The sequence below is a fragment of the Corvus hawaiiensis genome, chromosome 26, assembly GCF_020740725.1.
Source record: "Corvus hawaiiensis isolate bCorHaw1 chromosome 26, bCorHaw1.pri.cur, whole genome shotgun sequence".
Lineage (NCBI taxonomy): Eukaryota > Metazoa > Chordata > Aves > Passeriformes > Corvidae > Corvus > Corvus hawaiiensis.
The window spans coordinates 19,522,670-19,538,178 of record NC_063238.1 but is presented as its reverse complement, the minus strand read 5'-3'; positions in this window follow the sequence as shown (position 1 = coordinate 19,538,178).

Here is a 15,509-nt window from a genome sequence, read left to right as displayed (position 1 = left end):
CTAATTAGGGATTGTTCTCAAACTCTTTTGCTCTTCAAAGATTGAAAATTGTTGCAAATGGAATTGTCTGTAGGATAGACAGTGTTTGTTGGAATTAAAGAATTTTCCAGCTTAAAAAAAATATGCACTAGAAAGCTGTTCCATAATGATTGTACCATTTGACTGAAAAGAATCTAAAATCACAGGACTCTGTTAGATCTCAGAAAAAACTGATTACCTTGTTCAAAAGTAATTTCTGCTTTCAGTTATTTCATTCTAAATATATAAGCAGTTGTTAACTGTAAATAAAAGATTTCGGCGTTGTTGTTTATAGGCTCAGAGAACACTGTCCTTCAAGTAGAAATTAGAGTTTTTTCACCAAAATAAGATATTTTTCACTCCCCTCCAATGCCAAATTGATTTTATACTCTACGTTGATTTTTATTTCTAATCTGTTCATGCTGGGCTGCCTTATGCCGTCCTATATAGCTACTACATCTGTGCCATCTTGTGGTCTGCACAAAGCTTGTAATGTTTTCTACTTTGGAAATTAATCAGAAGTGCAACAGCTTGTCATCAGCCACAGCCAAGGGGGGATGGCTCAAGTGGCACCCCCCTAAGCAGTGGTCCAATTGCTCTGTTAAGGAGAGGATGTCTCACAGACAGACACATGCCCAAAGCAAAGCTTCAAGTCTGCAGGCTACTGGTTCAGCAGGCACAGAGAGCAAAGCATGTCAGGATGCCATTGTGTTAATGTCCAGTGATCTTTTTGTCTTCAAATTGCAATCATTTCCTACCTGGAGTTTCAATAATTCATAGCAAAACTATATGTAAGCTTTTCTCTAAGGTCCTGCATTTTTTCCAACACAGAGAATTTATAACCAACCCTCCGCCATTGCAATCAGATTCACCTGTGGATTTGAATGTTGGCTGAAGTTCCTCATTGTGGGCTTGGTGCTCTTCTTGCCATTCTTTTTGTTCTTTGCTTTTAGGAGCAGGAGCAGATGGATCCAAAAAGGGCCAGATAGGTATGATTCCAAGTTCACTTATAACCCCAGAGCCAAGGAATTGCTTGTTCTGGTGTAGGACTGCCCTTTTAATCCCAGCATTAACATACTGCTTTGAAAGCAGTGTATCCCATTGAGAAAAGAAGTGGTTTTACTTAACTGCCATGCAGTTTGGTATCCCTTTGGCTTCTATATGTCCAGCTGCAAACTAAAAATGCCTTTTGACTACACGTTTTGTTTTTCATGCTGCAGAATGGTGGTGTTCAAGGTGGTCCTTCCACATTCTTAGTAGCTGCTGTCCTAAAATTGCATATGCTTTTTCTTGCCTTTACTGGGAGACAACCCTGCTTCCTGGTAGTTATTTCCCCCCGTTTTCCAGCCCAAACATATTCATGGCCAGGTTATTTTCATGTCTTGCTGTGTCAGCTAAAAGTCCTTTTCCTTCCCAGAGGTTTTGTCTTGATAGCTTTACAGAGAATAATTGTTTCTTCCTTCAGCTTTGATTCTGCTGAGCTAATTAAGTTAAACCTTTTAGTGTTTCTCTCATTAAAAGAAGGTGTCAGTTAGTTCCCTCATCATGTCTGCTTCTGTGCACTGATACTCATTTGCTCCTCTTTTTCAAAGCAAGGAACAAGGGTTTTATGCCACCTTTCAGAAAGGGCTCACAAGGAAAACGTCATTACATATCCGTCCTCTTTTCTAAAATTAGTGCAGAATCACAGAATGTGTCAGGTGGGAAGGTACTACAGTGGGTCGCTGTCGGGGTCCCTTCCCCCCTGCCATGTAGCCCTGGGAGAGGGGCTCTGGGGGGAGGCACGGGGTTTCCCTGCCCCTGGTCAGCCTCGTTCCCCACTGGTTGTTTTGTGTTCCCCTGCGCGGGCAAGGACCCTCGGGTCCCGTGATTGAGCAGTTCCTCAGCATAGCCCCAGCCATGCGGCTGGAGAAATAAACATCTCTGAAACATCTATCAAGAATCGGTCCATATCTATTTCTTTTCCATGGGACTCCTGGTTTGATACATCATGTTACAGAATCCCCACTGTAACAAATGGTGGACTTGTGAGCAGAATGATCCCTGATCCCTAAGCAACTGATGTGTGAGTAAACCCTAGAAACTTTGGATTCCTCTTCTTGTTTTTGTTTTGCTATTCCATATCTAAACTATGGAGGAACCTTGGAAAGACTCTTGGCTCTCAGAGCTGCATATGGACATTTATCTTAAACTTGAAAAGATTCTCGAACAACAATTTGTAAATTTTAGCTTAATTCAAGCTCAAAAGAAACTGAAACACTTCCTGGCATGGTTGTTTAAGAACTTTTTCTACATTTCTTGGGATTTGATTCTTACCAAAGACTTTTGGAACACTGTTTGGACACAGTTAATTTCTGAGTCAAAATACATGCCGATGGAAGAATATTTTCGTGAATATTATTTAATTACCGAGACTGTTGAGCAATGTCAGCTGTGTCTTGGCGAAGGGAAGCCTGCCTCAGGGACTGTGCAGCCTCAGCCACGTGCACCGGGTGCTCTGTGAGAGGCAGCGAGGCAGTTCCCATGCATGGGCAGAGCCACGCGAGCCGCAGTGTCGGCAGCAGAGCGAGGCGTGGCGGGAGCCCGCCCGGCCCTATGCAGCGCATGGTGGAGAGAGCCCCGTGAACGCCCGGCCGAGAGAAGTGGCAGCGCAGCTGAGAGCAGAAGCAGTGGAGCGCAGAGAGCTGAGCAGCCCGGCCTGGCCCACGTGGCCCCGAATGCGATCCCGGGAAGAGCACGCAGCCACGAGCAGCCCCGACAATTCCAACACGGGAGCGACCAAAAGCGAAAGAGAAAGCAAAAGCAGAGCGAGACAGAAAACAGCAGCCATTCGGAAAAAGGGAAAGATCACCGTAGCTAAGGTTTTAGGAATAGTAAAATGGTATAATGTTAAATAAGATTATGGTTTTATAACAAGATGTGACAACCAGTAAGACATATTCGTTCATAGAACTGCTATTAAAAAGAATAACCCTGAAAAATGCATCCCAAGCTTGGGAGATGGAGAGGTGGTGGAATTCAAAATTGTACAAGGTAGAAAAGGGTTGCAGGCAGCGGAGGTCACTGGGCCTGGTGGTGTTTCTGTAAAAGGCAGTATATATGCTAAAAATCGTAGTCATGTTAGACAAAGTCTCCATTGTAGGCCCCCCTACAGTCTCCCTTTCCTGGTCCCACCTTTCCCTTTTGCACTGTGTCCTGTTACCCCCAGTTTATTCCTAATCCATTTTTCACCCCATGGCTTCCCTATACAATTCCCTTTCCCTACAACTCCTCTCTGATGCTGAGGGGGGGATGAAAAGGGGGAGGGAAGAAATTAAACCCTCTCCTGCATCAGTTTCCCCACAAAGCATGCCCGGAGAGTCCTGTCTCCCTTCTGTCAGCCTTAAGATGTTCCAGAGAATCTGTTTGGACATTTAAAGACTCAGGAGGGTGGCTTGTTTTGTTTTGAAACTGTTCTTGTTATGTTTATCCAGTTGTTTTCAATGTTAAGTTTTAAATCTCTTTTGTTAAAAATAAACGGGTGAAATGTCGGGGTCCCTTCCCCCCTGCCATGTAGCCCTGGGAGAGGGGCCCTGGGGGGAGGCACGGGGTTTCCCTGCCCCTGCTCAGCCTCGTTCCCACTGGTTGGTTTGTGTTCCCCTGCGCGGGCAAGGACCCTCGGGTCCCGTGATTGCAGCAGTTCCTCGGCAGAGCTCCGGCCATGCGGCTGGAGAAATAAACATCTCTGAAACATCTACCAAGAATCCGTCCATATATATTTCTTTTCCACGGGTCTCCTTGTTTGATACATCGTGTTACAGAATCCCCGCTGTAACAGGTCACCTGGTCCAACCTCCCTGCTCAAGCACATGGCACCAGATTGTGTCCAGATGGTTCTTGAATATCTCCATTAGGGAGATTCACAACCTCCCTGGACAATCTATTCCGGTGAAAGGTCACCTGCACAGTAAAGAATTTCTTCTTCATACTCCAGTGGAATTTCCTGTGCATCAGTTTCTGCCTTTTGCTTCTTGTCCAATTGCTTGGCACCACTGAGAAGAGCCTGGCTCCATCCTCTTGACAACCTCCCTTCAGAGACTGATAGACATTGATGAGGTCCCCTCTCAGTTGTCTCTTCTCAAGGCTGAACAGGCCTTTCCTCCTAAGTGAGGTGCTCCCATCCCCTCATCATCTTCATCCTCCGCTGGACCTGCTCCAGGAGCTCAGACAATACTTTCTAGGTGCTTTTGTTTCTTTGAAAATAAATCCCTGGTTTATCATCTCCCCAGATGATGCACTCTCAGTCTGTAACACAAATCTCATTGCAAGTCCAAGGGGAAGGATCTTACAACATATTTGATGAAAGATCATTACACTGCTTTGACTCCATGCCCTAAAGTTCCCTAGATCCTCCTGAATGATACCACAGCCTTCTGCTTTGTCACATCATGCCAATATCAATTAAAAATAACATTTTAAAGTAGGGATGAAAGCTCTGTGTTGATTGTTTCTGCCCAGCACAGTAACCTATTTTCTTAATGAGTTGAAAGATGACCTGGCAGTGCTGTCAATTGGACTTGAGTCCGGAAGGTTTTGTGGTGTTAGTGCAGCCCTGAAAATTCTTCTGAAAGTGTCCATGCTCAAGGAAAGTAGGAGTCACCCCCTTCCCTGCACTTGCTAGGTACTGAAGCCCTCCCTGGAGCATACAGTTGCAGTCCAGGGGAGGATTTCCCCAGGAGGAAGGGAACTGCCCTGCAGCACTGGCTGGGTAACACAGCCCTCCCACGGGCTGGGTAACACAGCTCAGAGTCCAAGGCAGTATTGCATTCATTTGCTGTGCAGCCCTGGAGCACCTGGTCAGAAAATCCCTCAGGAATCTACGGAATTGAAGGGGAAGGAACAGTGTAAGTGCTGTTACAGAAGATGACTAACCCACCACAAACCCACAAGAATCTCTACTACTAATTTCCTTCCAGTACAGCAATTTTCTTTTCAACAGAATCAGTTTGTCATCTGTCTTGTTCCAAACTTCATGCATTTTTCCATTTCTCTTATGAGTTCCTTTACCATTTATCTAGCAGATATGGTCCCAAGTGACAGCACATTAAATGTTTTCCTGAAGTTCAGATGGATGAGATCTGCATTTCCTATTCAAATCTCTCAGCACATCAAAGAAGCTTGGTCTGGCATGATCTACCATTGGTAAACATATGCTGCCTTTGATCTCATTTTCTATTAACTTCTGTGAGCCAAAATTATAAGAGATGTGCAGTGTTTCTAATTAGAAATCAGAGTTCCCATGAGTCTCATTTTTTATTTTTATTTTTGTTCCCTTCACAGTTGCTTATGCATTCATGAGTGGCAATGCAAGTGTAAATAAGTATACATATCATGTTCCTGAAAAGCGGGAGATTAACAGCTGAGGTTGCTGAACTCCATTAATCTACAGATCAGGTACAGCACAAGCTACAGCCTTAGGAAATGCTGCTGCTCTGGAGAAGTCAGGACAGGAATAGCTCATGCAGAGGGTCTAGAACTAGGGCTCTCCCCTGCCCAGCTGGGCAGCTTGGGCACAGCCACGGGCTGCCCTCCGGCCATAGGGGCAAGTGCTCTGCCTGCAGTGGGCCCTTCTATGGAGTCTCTGAATAGCATATGGCTCTAAGGTTTTTATTTTCAGTAGCTGACTTTTGTCTTAACTTTCATGGATCTGCTATTTTTCACTTCTCATCTGGTGCAATTTTGCTGTAAAAAGAATACAAAATCCAAAAGGTTTTCACCTTTTAGCCAAATGACCCAGGCTGCAGGCATGCTCTGGTCTCCCCTTTGAACAAAAAGCTGCCATGAGACAAATACTCCTCCTTTATTTTAGATTTTATTTTTCACATTATGGCCTAATACTATCTAGCCAAAGCTCTAGGTAATTTTCTCCAGCCTCTCTGAATTAAAGTGCTAGAACAGTATATTTTCAGCAAATGTGCCTTCTGCTGGCTCTCAACCAGAATTAGTTGAATAGAATAATAATGTTTGAATAATCTTTCCAACTCCCCACATAAAAGTGTTTGCTCAGAACTAAACAAGTAAACCATCAAATATGTTTGTGAATAATGACTTGACAAAAGTTGTAAAACATTAAGACAAATACTCTAGACAAATACTCTACTTTAACATGTAAAAGGGACAGAAAATGTATGTTACTTTTTTAGAAAACAGAGTTTATACATCTATTATTTATATTTTGGAGAATAAACATGATGCTTATATTAATTTTAACTCATTTTGAACTTATCATATTTAAATAAAAATAAAAATTGTCATATGATGAAACAGCATGAAGGTGGTTTGAATAACATAACTTTTTTGTTTTATTTGCTTTGAAGTTGCCGCTGAGTTTCTGACATGGAACACATCAGAAATTCTGAATCTTGCCTAACAAGTCATTAAAACAAGAAATTTAAAGCTGTGCAAAGCTAGTCTCCTATTTCCCTCTGATGACATTCAGCAATTTTGTTTAGTCTTTAGAAAGCTGTGGTGCATGGAAAGACGTTTACCAGCCACATCAGGTTCATCTTATTTTCTTTCCCTCCATTTTGTATTTCAATTCCTACAATTCAAAGGGCGTGAACAGGTTAAATGAGCACGGCAGAAATAAAACGCAAACATGTACAAACTCCATCTGCACAAAGAGCATTGCCCACACTAAGCCTTTCTCATGGATAAGAATTTGGGAATTAACAAGGGTTAGTAGTGTTTGCTGTATATTTGATTAAACCGTGGAAGCTATTAACAGGACGATGACTTAAGATACCTACTAATGGGCTATCAATTTCTACAAACCACAAATTAAAGCGGGAAAAGTGCTTACAGAGAGAGAGAGAGAGAGAGACATGGGCAGTGTTTGCAGAAGCTGGCACAGTCTGTTGAACACTCCTGTCTGCTGAATAGCACTCTGTGTTTAATTGCAGCATCTTTAATAACTCAAAGCTGTTAGCTGTAAGAGCTTTGTGGTGGTTCGGACAGACGGTCGGGACGGACGGAGATCTCTATAGTCAGATCTTGGAACATGCGGTTTATTGCAAAGGGCGTGGGCATAGGGGCACTGCTCAGAGCTGCAGCTGGCAGCTCTGAGCAGGCCCAAGAGAGCAAGAGAGTAAGCAGGTAAGAGAAAGAGAGAGCGAGAGCAAAGAGAGTGAAGAAGAAGTGATGAGAATAGAATGGAATGGTGAAGTCCTGGTTACAATACAATAAATCATCTTCTGTACTGAATATTCTAATTGTCACTAACCAATCTAATACAAGATACAAATCCTATAGCATTTACATACAGCCTATAAGAGTTCTTATATTACCATAGAGTGTTACATCTTAACTTCTAAAAACTACTCTTTGGACCCCTTCTGCTGAGCTAGTAGGGTCTGCTCTGACCCTTGGACCTGCCTGCAAGCAGAGGGTATTGTTCAATCAAGAGGGGATTACCTTCAGTCGGCCATACCATTGTTTTCCAGTTGTTCAGTAACTAAGACTTGTATTTCAAAAGTGGCTTTCATTTCGATGTTGCCTGTAGTTTTCATATTCCCAAAATCTTTTGTCAGGCAATCATATTTATAAAGCTTTCCTGTTTCATCTTCCCCAACAGTTAGCTCCTGATTTCATTTTTTCAGGTTGAAAGTGATTTATTTTCAGAAGTGATTACAAGGAGGGAGCTTTAATTTTGATGAATATAAGATGAAATCCTGTGATGGATACCATGCATAAAAAATTACAAATATGGCAGATTTAATAATCTCCCCATTTGTCTTTTCTCAGATCTTTGATTTGGCAATATGATTATTCTTAGGCAATTCCAGTTTCTTGACTGAGCGAGGTTTTAATGTCTGAAACCTTTGTAGAGATAAAAAAGTTTACAAAGATATGTAGCAGATGTATTTTTCCCCTTCTATTATTATTCTTGTAAATACTCACAGGAGCCCAGCTGATGTCTCTTTTATCTATAACAGACAAGATCCTCGTAGCCCCAGGGTCTTGGTCCACAGGAGTCTCTCCCTTCAGTTGCCTCTGCAGTCATGTTATTGCCATGCCAGCTTCCTTCCCACAAACCTTCTAGATTTGCACTTTGCAAAGCATTGGATGGTCCATCCTGGTTGTGGCTATCCTGCCTATCTGCTCAGCAGACAGAAATGGAAAACAGGAGTCTGCCTGGGAGGTGGCATGCACTAGAGGAAAATCTGTGCTGAATTTAAGGATAGCTGGTGAATGACATATAAATTCTCCCTTCCTGTTTTGTAGCTCACACTCAAACAGTCTGCACTGCGCTCCCTGCTTCTTGCATGTGGCAATAATATGTGTATTTATGGCAGAGTCCTTGACTCTCAGCATACCCTTAATTAACAGCTAAGATTTACCATCCTTTCTTGCTTTGTGTTGCCAACAATGAGGAACATAAGGCAGTTGAACGGTAAACAAAAATATTTATCAGGTGGATCTCACTTGAAAAGGAAGCAAGTTATGTGTAAGACAGTTCAAAGACACTAAAGCAGCCCTTAGTAAAGGAGCATTACCACTGCCCGTTGCAGCCTGGGAATAACTCCTCTGCCAGCTCTAGACTGTCTAGAGTAAGGGCAAAGGTGCACCTGCAGAAGCCCCAGGACCTACTGGAGAGGCTGTAGCCAGATCTTACATGCCTCACCGACCTGCTGAGGTTCCCGAGCTGCACAGAGGGTATGCACCCTCTTCTTCTCTCCAGGACAAAGGGCATTTTTTGCTACACAGGTGACACATGCCCAGAATGTGCTGGTCTTTCCATTATAACCCCAGAGCACTTCAGCTGCTGCTGCTTCTCATGCTGTCCTTCAGGGGGAAAGCCACACTGCCTGTAGTGTGCACACTGCCTAATTACATCTCCTTGCCAAAGGTCAGATTTTCATAGGTGTGCTCAGTAATAAAAGTCGGTAATCTCTGGCAATAAGCCTTGATTCTTGTATTGGTATTTGTTTTACAATTTTTTTCCCTGTCCTTCAGAACATTTGTTGCTTTAGAATGAACCAAAACCAGCCTGACAAATATTTGTCAGTGGTTACCTCTGACAGTTTCCCACCCACAAATCTTTTGCTTCAACTCCCTTTGGCCCTGCTGTGTCCTGCCTGTCCTGAAAGCTGAGCATTATTTCTTAGTTCTTTTCCTTGTGTTTGTGAAAATGGGCTTCCAGCTGAAGCAAATCTCCATCCACTTCAATTGCAAGAGCAGGCCGGGAAATTACACAACAGGTCTGCAATGTGATTCCATCCTCTCTCTAATTCCCTATTAACCTCAAGAGAACCAATTAATATTTTTACCATGCTTCAAGTACATTCATTCTTTGGAAAGCTTTTTCTTGTTAATTGAGATACTGTCTATGTATTTTTCAACTTCAGGCCTTACTCCTCCCTCCTAATTTTTTAGATAAGCTTCTTTTCCTAATTTACTCATTTCTCTCTGATCACCTCTTTAAAAGCAGAAGGGCCTCATTTAGCCAGCACTCACTTCTAACATGAAAAACTAGATTAAAGCTGGGGTGTGCTGTAAATTTATAGCATTTACCAGTATAGTTTGGTATCAATATTTAACAGTTTGACAATCTTCCATCTATAAAATGCCATATACATGCAGCTGTAATGTCTGTCTTGTAATACATTTTTGTTCTGAAAGATGGAGTAAGAGACTCACACCTAGAAACTGTGGTAGTGGTAGTGGTACAAGTGTCTGTCCAGCATTTGTATAACTGTGTCAGATGAACAGAGTATAGAAAACAAAGGATAAAGTTAAAAAGGTAAGAAATTTCCTGTAGGAAAATTTCTCATTTGGGAAACGAAGCTTCATTAAAAACTGAACTATCTGAAAAATGCATTGCTTTTCATGAAATTCTAGGATGAAAATAATTGAAAAGCATTTTAACAATGTCAGTGTGATTAATTTGGATCCTTTTCAGAATAAATTGTTTCATGATTGAAACTCAAACCTCTTTACTATTTAATTATCTTAGGGTAATGCATTTCAAATTTCCTGAAACAGCATCTCCTCTAGAAACTGTCCTCTTAAGAAACTATAAAATGTTGATTTTGTTCCCATTCAGAACGAGCAAAACTTTCAAGGAGTCAGAACTTCCCTACAAATTCTAATTGGAATGATGTTATAACAAAGGTAATTTGAGAGTCTCAGTGGATACAATAGTAATATTTAGAAATTAATTCCAAGGATTATGAATTAGTACCTACATACTTCCATCACTTCTGCCTAAGTAAAATTTTGTGGGAAAGGTAATATGTTTTTTGTTCTGTGTCTTTCTGGAAGAAAACCAAGTGCTCTTGATCTCTCTCTCTCTTGCTGATGTCTTAACACTGATGTCAGTCTAGATCTATAGTGTTGTAAACAATGACTGAACCTGACTGTGTTGTCTTATGTTTAATGTTGGTGACCTTCAGGACACCTCACAGAAATGTGCTGGTGTAAAATGGTAAATATGTACCACTGGAAGACATTACTGGGACATACATCAGGGCTAGTTGGTTCATTATTAATCTTACAACCCACGAGTCACTTCTGTCATGTATACTGCCACCAGTCAAAACTTCTGCACCTGGCAATCTGCTGATTCTGGGAACTTTACTAGTAGGTCATGGGACAGAGTAAAACACTGGCTAGTTCTGCTGCCTATACAGTTTTAACAAATGAGGTTAAAGCTTTGCTTTGTTTCCAAAATAAGCAAATTCAAGCAAACCTATAGAGAAGAAGGGTATGATTAGTTGCTGATGATACTTGCACAAAATTCAGTTGGGTTAGCACATCTCCATTTACACTACAGCCATAGGTTTAGACAATCACCTAATTATCAAGATGGTAACTATTTATTCATTATCATTATATATCAGTTAATTGTATTAGTGGGAACTGAGTTCTCCCTCTTACTGGAGATTTTCTCTCTCCTTAACTCAGTGACCCTTTCCTTCTGCTCACTTTCCTGAGTAATGTAACTCCCATGAGGAAACAACAGTATAATGGAGAGTACTGCCTAGTGAAATTTTCCTAAGATGGCTGAATGATTTGGCAGCTGCACTGGTTTCAGTCAGACTTATAGGTCTAAATGCAAGTCTTTGCTTTGGTTTTGTACTTCAGAAATAGCAATCAGAGGTATCCTTGGTGCCTATGAAATGGTTTCCATAAATAAACTCTTTCTTCTCCTTTCCTTTTCTTCCTTCCCCCTTCCTTCCCAGGTTCCACTGACAAGTCCTTTGTCTAACTATAAGATACATATTAATCTAACTAGTACTAATTAACATGTCCATCTTTAGTTTGAAGGATGAAAGTGGTTCTTGATTGGACAAGGAAGGGAACATGAAGAAAGATCATTACATACAGAAGACAGGTCTGAGGTTGAGACTGGGAGAACTTCTACACCCAGATACAAAAAGGGCTGCATATGCTGGTTTGGAAAAGTTAGCTTCAGAACTAGAGGGATGGAACTTCAATTCATCAGCAAAACCCCTTGGAGTTTAGTCATTGCATTTTTGAAATACTGAAATTTAGCAGAGGATGAATTTGGCAGCTGTAGAAACTTAAAAGAAAATAACAAAAGAATTTATACTTCCTTGTTGTACAGACAATTTCGCCGTCAAAGCAGGCAAGAGATTTTTATTCCTCTCTTCACTTTGCTTTTGTGTGTATCTTGCAGGAACTACAGTTTATAGTCTCTTAAACTGTCCATCAACACTGAAAAAACCCATGGATTGGATGGTTTGGCAGAGGTTTTGAAAAAAAAAGCATTAGTGGAAAGGCATTTGATGCACATTTGCTAGCATAGCAGTGAATATGAACAGAACTATGCATGGAAACATCTTCTGTGAGCAGGGAAACATCATTAAGACACTCTATTTCCCTTAGGACTACATACTTAATCAGGGGCAAAATTACAGAAATATTCATTTTCTCCCTTGCTAAGGATATGACCAGGGTGCAGCCATCCTCACCTTTTGGCACTTCTGTGAGACCTGTTCTTCCCATCATTTTTGACTGAGCAGCTCCTGAAGTCTCTCATGTTTGTGGGCCAGAAATTCTGATCTCTTGTAGACTTCAGGTGTACTTAGAAATTATAAACACATTGCTGAGTATTCTGAGTATTTCCCGATAGAGAAAAGCCTACTCTCTTGTCTTTTTCTCTGTGGCTTCCCTTTCCAATGCTCTCTAGCACAAAGAATAAAGCTTAATAATTTATTTTTGGCTAGCAGCAAAGGGAACATTCCAGGTGCTGAATAACCTGAACTAATCAGATTATTTTAAATATAAATGGCAAGAGAATCTAGATAAACACAAGCACTTCTTTTATTGGATGGCTGTATTTGCACTGCTCTTTCTCTTAGGCTCTCCAGCTCTAAGTATTCCTGTTGCCTTTCCCTTCAGTCCCTGGCCCTAAAGCTGGCTGTGTAAGGCTACACAGCCTGTACAAAGCTATAATTCTGCTAAATTATAGCTACTTAGTGTGGGTAAGCTTTCTAAGAAGTATCTGGAGATGGGCAAAAGACTGATAGTTTTTATCAAGGTCTCGCTCATGACTATGTCTGCTCACCATGGCCAAAATCTCTCTGGACAATGCAATTAGAGTTGCTAATTCCTGACGTTTTTCCCAAGAGGGAACGTGGCCTAATTCAGGAACTGATGGAGCTCTACCCGCAGAGCCAAGTGGGAGGGAGTCTCACCTGCTGCAGTGTGTGCATCCATCCAACAGCATGACTGAAACCAGCACAGAGCTGGTCCCTGCAGGGTCCTGCAGTGCAGGGTCCTGTAATCTGTTCAATTTACACTTCTTTCTCTGGAGTTATTAGCATTTTCCTTCTCCTGAGCTAAAGGAAATCACAATGGACATCTTTTCAGTCTCAGAAGAGACTCCCACTCCCACGTTGCTGGGCTGTAGGAGTTCCATAAAGGATGAGTATTTGACAGGATCCTGGGCTCATATTGTATACAATACAGCTAAAACCAACAGTTTATTCTAAAGGGCAAAGATTAATAATATGCTCTCTGGGAAAATCTGATTGTCATGCTGATATTCTGAACATGAGATGAGGACAGACAATATACATTATTGTGGGGTCATGATGGCCCTAAGCAGATTAGTTTCACTTTAAATGTCTTCTAAAAGATACATGGCATCTTTAGATTCACTGCCCTGTAACATTTTTAAAGGAGCCTTACTGCATGCTGAAGAGAGCTGCCAAAGAGATGGCCTTCAAATGTAACTTTTGATTTTTGTCCAATTGTTAAACAAGTGTTCTTCCAGGAGCTGGCCTGTGTTGGCTACCTAATAAATGCTCAGGAAATAAAAAAAAAGAGAAGAAGAATTTCCTGTTTTATTTTTAACCCTTCTCATTCCTTAAATAAAACCTAAATGATGATACAGTCCTTATTTTCTTTATTTTTTCTTTTTTATTTTATTTTTTGGTTACATAGGCTGAAAAGTGATGCCTGAAGTAAGCACCAGGAATAATCCCTTTGTTGCAGCTCCCCTTTTCTGAGGCTGCATAAGCAGGCTCTCTCGCACATACTAATTTTGGTCTCCTCTGCACTTAAACAGGACTGTTTAGTTCAGTTCAGAAGCCTGATGAGATTATTTCCTTTATAGGGGGCTCTTCTGTCTTAGAGTCATGTTCATTCTTTTAATTTTGATTTGTGTTGCTGCAGAAATATAGGAAATAAAAGATAACCACTGTGGTAGCAACACTAGCTGTGCTAGTACAGTGTATGTTTAAATTTAATTCAAAAAAATATGAAAATGGAGAATCATGTTTATGTGATAATCTGTATCTTAAAGGATAGGACTTAATGCAGTACTGGCCATATATGTCAGCAATGAGGAAGAGTCAAAAAGTCTACCCGTGTCCTGAGTTCCTCTAAAAGCAAAGGTCTGCTAGAAACAGGCTGGTTGGCTTCCCTCAATGTGGCTTTCTCCTCTCCTCTCCTCTCCTCTCCTCTCCTCTCCTCTCCTCTCCTCTCCTCTCCTCTCCTCTCCTCTCCTCTCCTCTCCTCTCCTCTCCTCTCCTCTCCTCTCCTCTCCTCTCCTCTCCTCTCCTCTCCTCTCCTCTCCTCTCCTCTCCTCTCCTCTCCTCTCCTCTCCTCTCCTCTCCTCTCCTCTCCTCTCCTCTCCTCTCCTCTCCTCTCCTCTCCTCTCCTCTCCTCTCCTCTCCTCTCCTCTCCTCTCCTCTCCTCTCCTCTCCTCTCCTCTCCTCTCCTCTCCTCTCCTCTCCTCTCCTCTCCTCTCCTCTCCTCTCCTCTCCTCTCCTCTCCTCTCCTCACAGCAGCAGACCCCATTGCCACACTGATCATTTCCCTCATGTTGTGTTTCTTTGAAATCACAGCTTCCTTCTTCTTTGCTTCCAAACCAGAGACAGTTACAGTCTGTGGGAGGGCAGGAAACATGGGGAAATATTCTGGGGCTTTTTACATGTGCTTTGCTCTGAAATAAATGCTGGCATGAAGAAGAACAGTTTATTGTCCAGTCAGATGCGCTATACATCCACCACCAGCCACAGCTGACCTGGCCTAGACTCGTCTTAACAAAGTGCTTAAAACCAGCTGGTTTTATGTTGACAAAAGGAAATACAGGCTACATATGTGAATCTACTTTCTTAGGAGGTCTAAGTGAACTGTGAATCCCACAGCTGTTTCCAGGGGTGGCAAGAACAGCCTTTTCACATTCCTAAAGAAAGGAGAGCTTCCTGTGCTCTGAAAATAACCTCATCAAAATTGTGCACATCAAAGCATATAATGAAGATATTGCGTGCTTTTGTTAAAAAAAAAAAAAAAATAGGGAAAATAGAACACCTCACTTTAAAGCTCTCCTTTTGCTGAAGTTTCTCTCTCCTGTGTGCTTCCCTGGGACTTATCATTATTTCCCACATTCAATCAGTCATACTCCCCAGTGAATCAGCTCATCCACTCATCTTCACCTCCCTGCAATTTCCCAAGGAGGTTAGAAACAGCAAATTGCTGTAATGTTAAGCAATAAACCCCAACATTGTTATGACTTGGCTGTTGCATATTTTTCTGTAGTGGATACCAATAAAATAGAAAGAGCTCCCTTGAGCAGCACATGTGAGAAGCTGGAATGCTTTTAAGAGTGACAGGTTAGAAGAGGTCCAGTACTCTCTAAAATTATCTCCTTGGGGAAATCCTAAGTAATTCTTCATAATTAGAAACTTTGTAATTGGATGCAACAGAGTTACAACCACCTTATCACCTCTGTTGTTGAAGCAGCCTCCTGTTACACTGAAGGCTAAGTAGGCTTGACTGCTTCTGTCTCCCTATTCTGCTCATGGAAAATCCCTGATGACAAGGAGGATAATTTCTTCTATAGCTACTGTAATGCCCTATTGAATCAGATCAAGTCTTCAGCTATGTACTTGTTATATAGAATTTTATTAATCTCCCTCCTCCAGTTTGTTACCTGTTTACAGAAATAGTTCCTAATGAGAGGACGGTACCCTGCAGGA